This window comes from Eurosta solidaginis, chromosome 2, assembly GCF_040869045.1.
Source record: "Eurosta solidaginis isolate ZX-2024a chromosome 2, ASM4086904v1, whole genome shotgun sequence".
NCBI classification, from domain to species: Eukaryota; Metazoa; Arthropoda; class Insecta; order Diptera; family Tephritidae; genus Eurosta; species Eurosta solidaginis.
In genome coordinates, this window is record NC_090320.1 from 204,015,227 (window position 1) to 204,030,192 (window position 14,966).

Here is a 14,966-nt window from a genome sequence, read left to right on the forward strand (position 1 = left end):
CTGTTCCCTTATTTGAAGGGTTGAATTCTGTTTTTGAGAAATTTAGTATAACAGCTGTTATAGAGGTGAAAAGTCAGACTATGACTTCTGAATACAGTCAGACTCTGACTTATCTGAATGTAGAATTTCGAACTTCGAACTTCGTAAGCCGATATCTATTTTTTGGAGGCTAAGTTCGAAAAACGGAGATAGTACTTTGTTCCTAACAATTATCCAGCTCAAACATTTCCATTTAGTAAAGTTACGAAGGCAATAGAACAAGAGAGAGAAATGGCATACTTAACGAGTATTAATGGCCATTTGGAATATAGTCGTGGTACATTAGATTTGGCAATGGAAAATTATGGTAAAGTTGTTCATATGGATCTGGCTACGTCTAGCTTATGCTCTTTGGCTTTATTACGATATGGGTTTTATATGCTAAACGATGGACGATATGAGAAAGCTCGAGAAGCATTTAATAAAATTGACCAAAATCCTGTTCAAATAATTGCCGCATTTTGATTGGGAAAAGCGTTGTTTAAAGTTAGTTTATATGGGATGTTAATTTTTGTTAAAACACTGTAAGACTACGTTTACACAGCTCTAAACCGTAATAAATCCACAGTAGTCAATCGTTCACATATGTCCCATCTCTAAGAACTAGATTATAAGTAGTGTTGGGAACTATCGAATGAATTCAACTATCGATAGTTAGTTACTGAATGATTTTAACTATCGAACGAATATTTTCATTCATTCATTTAATTTGTTCTTTAGCTTGCCAGAAGCCAAAAGAACAATTTCTGGATTGTTTTAGTTACCCCTCGGGGTAGCTAAAGAACAAACCTATATAAGACAAAAAACGTCGTGTTCCAATGAAACGGGATCCAGATACGGCTAGAGATTTAACATGCAAATGCGACAACAATGTGAACCATATGGATCAATTTGTTGTTGCATTTGTATGTTAAATTTCTATCCGTATCTGGATCACGCTACATTGGAACGTAACAAAAACGTTAAATATGACTAAAATGGTGTAAATTGTGCTTCAAGTTATATCAACATTCAAGTTGATATTTAAAAACTCTTTTATTTTGATTTTAAATATAAAAATTTATTTTTGTTTATTTTTGAGTTTAGATATTTTCCAACTAATTAGAATTTTCTTTTTTTGAAGTTATTCAAAATTTTAAGTTAACACGAAAACTCAATTAAAATTATTTTAAAAATTAAAGTAAAGAGTACAAAGTAGTTAACACTATATTTACTCCCCCTCCAAGAAAATTTGAAACAAACAAATTATTAATTAATATTAAAAGTAACCTTTTTTTGTTTTTTGTTGTTTAATGTATTTGTATTTAAATTAGTGTTAATAAGTATGTTTGCTGGTTTAAGTAAATCAATTGAAATATTTTTAATAGTATTATTGTATTGAATTGTAAATGTTTTATGTTTCTTAGATATAACTTTAAAAGGTCCTTCATAAGGTGATTCTAAATTAGATTTACGAAGAACTTTAACAAAAACATACTCACAATTTTCTAATTGTTTAGGAACGAAAACATTTTCTTTGTTATGATGAAAAACTTTAGAACGAACAAGCGAAAAATATTCTCTTATTTTATGAAGAGCGTCATTAGAAAAATCATGTTCTTTATTACTATTTGAAATAATTAATTCACCAGGTATTCTAAGTGTTTGGCCATAAACAAGTTCAGCAGATGAACATTTTAAATCTTCTTTAATAGAAGTTCGTAAACCAAGTAGAATGAATGGTAAAATGTCAGACCAATGAACCGAGTCGTTTGATGCTATAATTGCTGCTTTTAAAGTTCGATGAAATCTCTCTATCATGCCATTTGCTTGGGGATGGTAAGGAGATGTATGAATTTTATGAGAACCTAAAAGTTTAGTTAATTCTGTAAAAAATTTTGAGGTGAATTGTGAACCTTGATCTACTGTAATATTCAATGGTATACCAAATCGTGGTATATAATTTTGAATAAAAGTTTTTACTATAGTATTTGTTGAAATATCTTTAAGTGGATAAGCTTCAGGCCAAGAAAATCTATCAATAATTGTTAAAATATAACAATTTTCATTTGAAACTGGAAGAGGTCCAACAATATCCATATGAATATGTTCAAAACGACCTGATGGTATTTGAATTTTTTGAATAGGAGATTTAGTATGTCTTGAAATTTTGGATTTTTGACAATTGATGCAAGATGAAGTCCAATCGTTAATTTCTTTACGCATGTTAGGCCAATAATATTTATTTTGAATTAATTTTCTAGTTGTTCTTATACTTGGATGAGATAATGAGTGAATTTTGTCAAATATAATTCTTCTCATAGAATGTGGAACATAAGGTCGAAAAGGTTGTAGAGAAACATCACACCATATATTTAAATTAATAACTGGAATATGAATTTCCTTTAAATTATTTTTAGAATTTTGATCAGAAATGGTTTTTTGTAAAAATGTATCAGTTTGCTGTTCTTTATATAAAGTTTCTAAATTTATATCTTGAGTTGAAATTGCATTTATTTCTGGAATACGGGAAAGTGTGTCGGCAACTATGTTGTCTTTTCCACGTATATATTGAATATCATTTGTAAATTGAGCAATATATTCAAGATGACGTAGTTGACGAGGAGATCTATCTACTTTAGAATTTAGAACATGAATTAAAGGTTTATGATCAGTATAAATTGTAAAAGTTCTACCTTCAAGAAAATGTTTAAAATGTTTAATTGAATTATAAATTGCCAAAAGTTCACGATCAAATGTTGAATATTTAGTTTCTGTTGTAGTTAGTTTTCTTGAAAAATAAGCTAAGGGTTCTAGTATATTATTGCTAGTTTGTTGAAGAACTGCTCCAATAGCAACATTTGATGCATCTACTGCTAATGATAAAGTACCATTTTTGTCGAAATGTGTAAGTAAAGTATTTTTAGCAAAAAGTTTTTTAACATTTTCGAAAGCTGTTGTGGTTTCATTTGTCCAATTTAATTGTTTGAGTTTGTTTTTAATTGCATGTGTTAACATTTCATGCAGAGGACTAAGTTCTGTTGCTAACATTTTAATATATCTGTGATAGTAATTTATCATACCTAAAAATTTTTGTAATTTATTTATAGAAATTGGTTTTTCAAAATTTGTTATGATTTCAATTCTATCTAAAGATGGTTTAATACCTTCGCCTGAAATTTCGTAACTTAAGAAATTTAATTTATTTACACCGAGAGTACATTTTGAAGGTTTGATATTTAAATTATATTCTTCAAGTCTTTTGAAAACTGATTTTAAATGATTTATATGTTGATCTTCATTATCACTGGCAATAAGAATGTCATCAATGTATGTAAATACAAAATCGAAATCAGAAAATACTTCATTAATAAAGCGTTGGAAAGTTTGAGCACTGTTTCGTAAACCGAAAGGCATTCTTACGAATTCAAACATTCCAAAAGGGGTAGTTATTGCAGTTTTATGAATGTCTTCTTCTGCCATTGGAATTTGGTGGTAAGCACGCACAAGATCAATTTTGGAAAAAAATTGTTTGTTTTTTAAATCAATTGTTAAATCGTGAATATGTGGTAAAGGATACCGATCTGGTGTAGTAATAAAATTAAGTCTTCGATAGTCTCCGCAAGGTCTCCAATCATTTGGTTCTTTTTTAGGAACGAGATGAAGTGGAGATGCAATAGGAGAATTTGAGGGTCTGCATATACCCGTTTTAACTAAAAATTCAAATTCAGCTTTAGCAATTTTAAGTTTGATTGGATCAAGACGTCTGGGTTTCGAAAATGGTAAAATACCTTTTGTTTCTATCCTGTGAACCGTATGGTGTTTAACTTTTTTAGTATAATCTGGTTCACAGGTAATAGACGGAAATTCATTAAGTAATTTTGAAAACTTATTTTCGACAATAGGAATTTTGAGTGAGAAAATATCAGAAAATCCAGAAGATCCAGTAACTTTAATTTTTGTAGTAGAATCCATTATTTCTTTATTTTTAATATTGACAATAATTCCGAATTTTTCTAAAAAGTTTGCTCCTAAAATTGGTGTATCAATATTCGCAATAATGAATGGAAATTCAAAATCTCTTCTTAAACCTAAATCAATTTTAAGTAGTTTTGTACCGAAAGTTTCAATTGAAGAACCGTTTGCTGCAGTCAAAGCAAGATCCGAATTTCTTTTATAAATTTTAAATTTAGAAAAAGGAATAACTGATACAACTGCGCCGGTATCGATAAGAAAATTAAGTTTATTGAATTTATCAAATATGAATAGGCGACGAGTAGGTTTAATAATAGTTCCATTATCCGTCACCGTCATAATGGATCGTTTCAGTTTAAATTTTGTTCGGAATTTGAATTGTGATTTTGATTAAAATTGCATGGGGGTATACATTTAAGAGCGTTATTCTTAAATTTTTTGTGATATCAACAAATATTTGTTTGTGAAGTAAAATTACGATTGTTTGAAAAATTTCTTGATTTTGAAAAATTTCGAGATTTAAATCTATTTCTATCTTTAGATCTTGAACGGATTTGTAATTGATTAATATCATTAGAAATTTTATTTAAATTTTGAAAAATAGCCGTAGTTAATTCAGTTAAATTTTTAACGCATTGTTCTAAAATATTATTATTTATCGCGGGTTCGAATCGAGCTCAAGGCCTAACAATAATTTTTTATCTTTATTATTGTTATGATAAATTTTTTCTTAATTGAAAAAATTTTTTTTTTTAAATTAGAATAGAAGAAAGAAAAAATTTAGACAACTGCCAAAGCTCGTTGTATAGATCCATTTCGGGAACTGCTAAATTCCTTCATCGGCAACGTTTAGGCGCCGCTGCTATAACCATTCAGCCATCACAGCGGGTTTTTTGTTTGTCTTCATTAATCCTACTTCTATTCTGGTTCGTGCCAATTGATATTCACAACACTGCGACATCTGTTGCAGAATGGCTGTGAAAATTGGACTTGTTTGTTGGCAATGCTGCCATAGTGTCATATTTTATTGACACTTTTTTCCCCGTGCTCTGGGATGTATTAACAATTTTTGTTGTTATATCGGCCTACTGATTTTAAGATCGCGGGTTCGAATCGAGCTCAAGGCCTAACAATAATTTTTTATCTTTATTATTGTTATGATAAATTTTTTCTTAATTGAAAAAATTTTTAAATTAGAATAGAAGAAAGAAAAAATTTAGACAACTGCCAAAGCTCGTTGTATAGATCCATTTCGGGAACTGCTAAATTCCTTCATCGGCAACGTTTAGGCGCCGCTGCTATAACCATTCAGCCATCACAGCGGGTTTTTTGTTTGTCTTCATTAATCCTACTTCTATTCTGGTTCGTGCCAATTGATATTCACAACACTGCGACATCTGTTGCAGAATGGCTGTGAAAATTGGACTTGTTTGTTGGCAATGCTGCCATAGTGTCATATTTTATTGACACTTTTTTCCCCGTGCTCTGGGATGTATTAACAATTTTTGTTGTTATATCGGCCTACTGATTTTAAGATCGCGGGTTCGAATCGAGCTCAAGGCCTAACAATAATTTTTTATCTTTATTATTGTTATGATAAATTTTTTCTTAATTGAAAAAATTTTTAAATTAGAATAGAAGAAAGAAAAAATTTAGACAACTGCCAAAGCTCGTTGTATAGATCCATTTCGGGAACTGCTAAATTCCTTCATCGGCAACGTTTAGGCGCCGCTGCTATAACCATTCAGCCATCACAGCGGGTTTTTTGTTTGTCTTCATTAATCCTACTTCTATTCTGGTTCGTGCCAATTGATATTCACAACACTGCGACATCTGTTGCAGAATGGCTGTGAAAATTGGACTTGTTTGTTGGCAATGCTGCCATAGTGTCATATTTTATTGACACTTTTTTCCCCGTGCTCTGGGATGTATTAACAATTTTTGTTGTTATATCGGCCTACTGATTTTAAGATCGCGGGTTCGAATCGAGCTCAAGGCCTAACAATAATTTTTTATCTTTATTATTGTTATGATAAATTTTTTCTTAATTGAAAAAATTTTTAAATTAGAATAGAAGAAAGAAAAAATTTTTTTTTTAGACAACTGCCAAAGCTCGTTGTATAGATCCATTTCGGGAACTGCTAAATTCCTTCATCGGCAACGTTTAGGCGCCGCTGCTATAACCATTCAGCCATCACAGCGGGTTTTTTGTTTGTCTTCATTAATCCTACTTCTATTCTGGTTCGTGCCAATTGATATTCACAACACTGCGACATCTGTTGCAGAATGGCTGTGAAAATTGGACTTGTTTGTTGGCAATGCTGCCATAGTGTCATATTTTATTGACACTTTTTTCCCCGTGCTCTGGGATGTATTAACAATTTTTGTTGTTATATCGGCCTACTGATTTTAAGATCGCGGGTTCGAATCGAGCTCAAGGCCTAACAATAATTTTTTATCTTTATTATTGTTATGATAAATTTTTTCTTAATTGAAAAAATTTTTAAATTAGAATAGAAGAAAGAAAAAATTTAGACAACTGCCAAAGCTCGTTGTATAGATCCATTTCGGGAACTGCTAAATTCCTTCATCGGCAACGTTTAGGCGCCGCTGCTATAACCATTCAGCCATCACAGCGGGTTTTTTGTTTGTCTTCATTAATCCTACTTCTATTCTGGTTCGTGCCAATTGATATTCACAACACTGCGACATCTGTTGCAGAATGGCTGTGAAAATTGGACTTGTTTGTTGGCAATGCTGCCATAGTGTCATATTTTATTGACACTTTTTTCCCCGTGCTCTGGGATGTATTAACAATTTTTGTTGTTATATCGGCCTACTGATTTTAAGATCGCGGGTTCGAATCGAGCTCAAGGCCTAACAATAATTTTTTATCTTTATTATTGTTATGATAAATTTTTTCTTAATTGAAAAAATTTTTTTAAATTAGAATAGAAGAAAGAAAAAATTTAGACAACTGCCAAAGCTTTTTTCTTTCTTCTATTCTAATTTAAAAATTTTTTCAATTAAGAAAAAATTTATCATAACAATAATAAAGATAAAAAATTATTGTTAGGCCTTGAGCTCGATTCGAACCCGCGATCTTAAAATCAGTAGGCCGATATAACAACAAAAATTGTTATTATTATTTATACTTGAGCCTACAGGAGATTTGGAATAATGAGGTTTATTGATTAAATCAAAAAGTTTGTCAGCTAAAATAATAATTTCATCTCTGTTTTGATTATTATTGGAAGTCAAATGAATTTGTATTTCTTGTGGTAATTTACGAATCCACAATTTAAAGAGTAATTCTTGGCTAACTATGGAGTCAGAACCTATAAGTGATTTCATAAATCTGAATAATTCAGATGGTGAACGATCACCAAGTTCAGTTTTTGAAAATAATTGTTCTAATCGTTTTTCTTCGCTAAGAGAAAATCTTTCACATAGAACTTTTTTGATTGTATCATATTTATTAAAAAGAGGAGGAGGGTTAATAACATCTAAAATTTTAGATATAGTATCTCGTTGAAGAGTAATTAGAATATTTTGAAATTTTAAATTATCATCATTGATATTGTTAATTTCAAATTGTCCTTCAACAAGCAAAAACCAGGCATCAGGACAATCTTGCCAAAATTGTGGTAATTTAATAGATTTAGTAGAAGGAAAATTTGTAAAGTTATCTTGTGTTGAAGTATTTTGTGTTGTATTAGAGATGTTGTTTTGTGTTGTATTAATGTTAGAATTTTGAGTTGTATTGTGAGTCATGATGTTATTTGTATGGTTGATATTTTGATTTTCTGAATTTGTAAAATTACGAGTTCGTATTGGTGAACGTAGAACCATATGAAAAGAAATTTAAATGAAAAATTTGAAAATAAGAAAATATTTAAGAATTTTTTGGAAAGGGAGTTAACAATTTAAATACAATATTTAATTTTATATAAAAAATAAGTAAATTAAAATAACTTATATTAAAAATTTTTAAGATATAAAAATAATCTTAAAATAAATTTGAAATTTTAATTTAATATTAAAATAAAAATTGTATTTAGAAAAAGTTAAAATTATTTAAAATTTATATTTACGATTTATTGCTATGGAAGAGTTGATTGATAAATTTAAATATGCAATGGCTTTAAAATATAATGATGCTCTTATTTGTGTAGAGGACGTAAAAGATCATGAATGGTTCCAATAAACGGTACACTATATGACGATGTTGCTTGTTGAATGTTAAAATACTTGGATATACGAATGAAATGTAGGGAGAGGTTATTAGTGACACTATTTTGTAGATGAAACTTCCTGAGTAATGCTGGATCAATTTTCTACAGCTGTGGTTGTATTTAAAACAGTGACAGTATTGTTTTGATCTGGCATTTATTTTTAAAAATGAGTTTTAGCGTATTTACACTTCTCGTTTTAAGCGTTTTATATTGCGTAACTTAAAAATATGTTGCAATGTGTTGCGAAAAATCACTCAAAAATTAAATTTTTTTAATTATTTCACAATTTTTTGTTGCATTTTTAACTATTTTATTATTTCTATCAAAGTTATTTTTGTTTAGTTCCAGCGGTTTTTTTTATTCTTTCTTCTATATCACATAACGGTACTCATCCTGTTCGATATTTGTTTTAATTGTTGATTTCTTCTCACTAGTGTTAACAGATGTACCGCACAAATGTTGAGGGTAGATGGATGCGTATTTCATCCTGTTAATTTCGGTTATTGATTTTTTATTTAAATTTTAATGGTTGTTCTTGTTGTATGAAAATGCACTGAATATACTTTTAAAATTTATATTAAACAGCATTCAAGGATGTGATGATTCGGAGCAGGACCGTGTGTACATTTGCTGAAACCGGTAGATAGCTTGTAATTGGTCCAGGTAACTTTAAACAAATTTTCTTTGGTAGCACGTCACTTAGTTGCACTTTTATTTGGGGTATTTTATTGGTCAATAGCTTTGTGATACGTAAAGCGTGACATTCAGTGATTGTATCACATATAGACTTATATAAACTTTTAGGTCCGTTGGTAGAATCGCCAATATATCAACATTCAAGTTGATATTTAAAAACTCTTTTATTTTGATTTTAAATATAAAAATTTATTTTTGTTTATTTTTGAGTTTAGATATTTTCCAACTAATTAGAATTTTCTTTTTTTGAAGTTATTCAAAATTTTAAGTTAACACGAAAACTCAATTAAAATTATTTTAAAAATTAAAGTAAAGAGTACAAAGTAGTTAACACTATACAAGTAAATAATGAAAATATCAATTTAAATGCCTTTGTTACATGTTATGCAAAGCGCATGAATGATATGCAAATGACCTTGGTTCGCAACCCACAGAGTTTTTTGGTCTCCCCAAACCTGTGGGGAGATTTTATGCCTCTACAACAACAACAACAACAACAGGAAATAAGGTTACTTAAAATGGATTTTTATCTGTATTATTCAAATCTGTTTCAGAGGCATTATTGATTGCCTTAACTTATACATAAGCTACTGTTTTTTTTTTTTTTTCAAAATTCAGGTCACGTTTAATTAATATAAAAATTGCACATTAAATTTCACTTATAAAAGAAACATAAATCAAATATTTCAAGCACTTAAATACTAAAAGTCGCTATGGTTGTTCTAGCCAAAATCGGATAGTGCATGAGGGTCTATATTAAATTTTCGCCGCAGAGATGGCAACTGATTGTGTTATTAAACCCCTAAAAAAATTGATTGTAAAGTAAATAATACAAGTATGTACATTGAGTTGACATGAAAAATACCTTCAATGTTTAAATTGCTGTTCAAAAATATTATCATATCTAGTTTATCTCGAGAAAACTCGTTCTGACGGAACCGATGTTGCGGGTATACATAAATATTTTTTCGAAAGCATATATAGTTCCGGAAATGTTGGCTGGCTACGATTCCAATAGTCTAGGGGATTATTTGAGCGATCAACAAAATTTTGCCTTAGATATTGCTCCAACTGAATATTTGCATTGACATTGGGCGCGTTTTGACAAATTGTTTTTGCTTCAGCAACTTTTTCATCGAGAAGGTCCCAGAGAGATACTTCGCTTTTATCGACCGATACTTCTCTTGGGGTGTTGGTAGAAACACTTGTGTTTTGTTGCCGTATTAGGGAAGTTACTTCTTCCACTAGCCATTTTGTTGTATTATTTGCATTAATTTCGTTACCGAACGCAATTTTTTTAAACCAAGGATCTAGGAATGTTGATTTGGCGAACATTTTGTCAGACTCCAACTGCCCTATCGTCTCCAAACTACCTCTAACAATCTGCTCTTCAAACTTTCTCCCTCTACAGTTTTCATTTTGCGATTTCGTACTGCGTATTGAAGACCTCTGATTAGGGGCACTACCAGTGACATCGTGGGATAATTTTCTCCTGACAATTCGGTTGTCATGGCCTCTACGGGCTTGAAAAGATTAGTGTAGTCCAACAATGTTTCCCATTCTGATGAATTGAGGAAATCAGGAGCATTTGGTAAAGAAGTTATTATGGCAGAGAGTGGTTCTTTTACCAAGCATATGCGCTCCATCATTATAAGGGTGGAATTCCACCGGGTAGGGACATCTTGTTTTAACCTCAATTCAGTAACGCCCATTTGCTTTTGCATATTTTTTAGTTTTTCCGTCGCTTGAGAACTATGGTTAAAGTAAGTGACTATGGCACGACACTTGTTTATGAGCACAGTAATTTGTGGAACAGCTTTGATGGCATCAATTACACATAAATTTAATGTATGCGCTACACATGGGTAGTGGTGCTTCTGTAGCATTTCAATTATATCCTTTTTAATATTAGCCCCGTTATCACATACTACTGTAACTATTTTGTCAAAAACGGACCACTCATCAAATATTAACTTCAATTCTGTAGCTATATTTTGGGAGGTATGATTTCCTAAGATTTCCTTTGTTGATAAAACTGCAGAAATCATTTTGTTATCCCGAACGAAATGACTAGTAACTGACAAAAAAGATTTTTGACTATCAGAAGTCCACATATCAGTTGTAACTGAAATATGTGTTACAATGTTGAGCAAGTCATGCAGTTTCTTTCTTACTTCATTGTATTTAAAAGGTAGCATTGTATTTGATAAAACTTTTCTGTTTGGCAAGGAATATAATGGCTGAAGCTTTTTTGTATATTCTACAAATCCTACATTGTCAACGATGGAAAGCGGCTGCAAGTCTTTTGTAATCATCTTTAAAAGAGATTCATCAATATTATTTTTTTCTTGCTCTGAGAGCTCAGAACGTGTGCTGGTAACAAATAATTTTGTTTGAACAGTCCTTCTCAAACATCCACTATTGGAAATGTCTTCGGTAGGTACTGTTAACGAACTGCGCGCTGTACTCCCTGCAGTAGTTGACGAAAGAGAAGTGGAACTACGTTCCTCTTCTGAAATTACTGGCGCTATTTCTCCTGAAGTTAGATTCCTATGTTCTGAGGAAGACGGATGCTTACGGCGTAGATGGTCATTTAAATTTGATGTGTTGCCAGAAAATTTAAAAATTTTTTGCATATATGGCATTTAACTTCATTGCCATTTTTGGTAAAAAACTCCCAAACAGAAGATCTCTTCAATCCAGGCCGCATTATAAATATCTACACAAATTAAATCGTTAAAATCACTTCCTCAGTTAAAAATATTTAACAATTACCACGCTTAAAACGTTTGTCGATTAGGTTGACGTATGCTAAATTTATTTTAATATCTTTTTAACACTGATATATGCACAGCAAAAATTTAAATAGAACGAATGATTCGAAGAAATAGTAATGAGCGAATCATTCATACCAAAAACTAGTAGTTCGATAAAATAGTAATGGACGAATCATTCATACATAAAACTAGTAACTCGAAAAAATAGTAGTGAACGAATCATTCATGCCTAAAACTAGTAATTCGAAAAAATAGTAATGAACGAATCATTCATACCTATAACTAGTAACTCGAAAAAATAGTAGTGAACGAATCATTCATACCTAAAACTAGTAATTCGAAAAAATAGTAATGAACGAATCATTCATACCTAAAACTAGTAACTCGAAAAAATAGTAGTGAACGAATCATTCATACCTAAAACTAGTAATTCGAAAAAATAGTAATGAACGAATCATTCATACCTATAACTAGTAACTCGAAAAAATAGTAGTGAACGAATCATTCATACCTAAAACTAGTAATTCGAAAAAATAGTAGTGAACGAATCATTCATGCCTAAAACTAGTAATTCGAAAAAATAGTAATGAACGAATCATTCATAGCTATAACTAGTAACTCGAAAAAATAGTAGTGAACGAATCATTCATACCTAAAACTAGTAATTCGAAAAAATAGTAATGAACGAATCATTCATACCTATAACTAGTAACTCGAAAAAATAGTAATGAACGAATCATTCATACCTATAACTAGTAACTCGAAAAAATAGTAGTGAACGAATCATTCATACCTAAAACTAGTAATTCGATAAAATAGTAATGGACGAATCATTCATACCTAAAACTAGTAACTCGAAAAAATAGTAGTGAACGAATCATTCATACCTAAAACTAGTAATTCGAAAAAATAGTAATGAACGAATCATTCATACCTATAACTAGTAACTCGAAAAAATAGTAGTGAACGAATCATTCATACCTAAAACTAGTAACTCGAAAAAATAGTAGTGAACGAATCATTCATGCCTAAAACTAGTAATTCGAAAAAATAGTAATGAACGAATCATTCATACCTATAACTAGTAACTCGAAAAAATAGTAATGAACGAATCATTCATACCTATAACTAGTAACTCGAAAAAATAGTAGTGAACGAATCATTCATACCTAAAACTAGTAATTCGAAAAAATAGTAATGAACGAATCATTCATACCTATAACTAGTAACTCGAAAAAATAGTAGTGAACGAATCATTCATACCTAAAACTAGTAATTCGAAAAAATAGTAATGAACGAATCATTCATACCTAAAACTAGTAACTCGAAAAAATAGTAGTGAACGAATCATTCATACCTAAAACTAGTAATTCGAAAAAATAGTAATGAACGAATCATTCATACCTATAACTAGTAACTCGAAAAAATAGTAGTGAACGAATCATTCATACCTAAAACTAGTAATTCGAAAAAATAGTAATGAACGAATTTCAAATGACTATCGAATGAATGAAAATTATTGAACTATCGAATAACTCGATAGTTTTCATTCGATAGTTCCCAACACTAATTATAAGCTGTGAAGTTTTGTGTTTTATTTCGAAATCCAATTTAGAGGACATCCGAGAAATGGTTCTTGGACTAGGAAAAAAATCGCTACATCTAAAATTTGTTCATAACTACCGACTAGAAGCGAAAAAGTTTTATGGGAAATCTAGTTATTTTATTACTGATTGAGAAATTAATACGAAAATGAATATAATATTGCTATATCTAAACTAGGTATAACGAGTTAATCATGAGCAAATATTAGTTGCGGCGAAAGATGGCATCGATTAATTATTTAATTAAGTTTATCGACTATTTTGCATCAAATTTCGATTTTAATGCATCGTTATTTGGTATTTCATTAATAGGTTAATGTAAAATAATCGTAAATATATTTTTAAAAATTACTAAAGCTGTATTAGACCAGGTATACACATTAGACTGGGTCGATTTATTAACCGTTATCGCGCCATCGATTTTTCGATAGGATTTGGGCTCAGGAAAAAAAGTTCCACTACGCATACCCAAAAAAATAATTTTCGAGCCTGCGAAATTTCATTTTTTTTTTACTTTTTTTCGACTTTGATTTTTAAGGTTTTTTGCATGACCTACTAAAAAAATTTTCATTTGACTGTACAATTTTCATGTATACCCTGTCCGACATTTTTGGGTCGGACAGGGTATACATATTAAATTTTTTTTAGTAGGTCATGAAAAAAACTTAAAAATCAAAGTCGAAAAGAAGTCAAAAAAATTAAATTTCGCAGGCTCGAAAATTATTTTTTTGGGTACGCGTAGTGGAACTTTTTTCTCCTGAGCCCAAATCCTATCGAAAAATCGATGGCGCGATATCGGTTAACTTTCGTCCATACAAATCGACCCACCCTAATACACATGTTATTATCTAAAATATATCGTCAATAGATAATTCGCGCGTTTACATATCTTTCATCCCTATTAACTAAATTATTTTCTGTCAAACTTTCACGTTTCTATTTTGTTTTGTGCCTCCAAATAGAGATAACACTCTAGAGGTGGAAAAACCGATTATCGAAGGGAACAATTTGTATGGGCAATCTAGTTATATACATAAATAACGATTAGAAGCTAAGTACGAAAGTGAAGATAACCTCGTTATATGTAAACTAGGTCTTAGTCTGAAACAGCAAACTCCCGCATACCATTTCAAAGATTCATTAGCTGAGCCGTCAGTACTGAAATTTCTACGTGATGAAATTATATGCACCGATGATTTTATAGATTTAGGATCATCCACAGCATGAGATGTCCATTTATTTGAATTTTCAAGTCCTAGCACTTGAGCAATATATTCCCGATACTTGGGAGGGTATGAAAACTGTTGGTCCAAAAAATATTATTTTTTTACTTTACTAGTTGGAACCTTAGCAGCCCTCCTCGAAATTGAGGGTGCCTTCAACAACTTTTAAAACTATGTGTCATTATTTTGGCCTTGAGAAGCTTCACATTTCCGTTTAATGCCCTTTTAAGCTATGAAGTCGTTTTCACATGATGAGGTCAGCTAACAAAGTTGTACCCCCCTAATGTATCCTTTTTTCCTTACCAAAGTACTTAAAAATTCAAGAATATGTTGCTTTGAAACCATATTACTAAAATAATAAACAAAGAAGTTATGGCACTTTTAATATTTATTGCAACCGTTATTTTACCTGATTCTTATTATACTTAGACCTGAACT

At 30.6% G+C, this 14,966-nt stretch overlaps 1 protein-coding gene across 1 annotated transcript in view; it reads left to right on the forward strand.

Annotated features, from left to right (window-relative positions):
- The window catches only part of LOC137241796 (uncharacterized), a 67,744-nt gene that overhangs the window by 28,284 nt on the left and 24,494 nt on the right, over positions 1-14,966 (forward strand). The window lies entirely within an intron of this gene.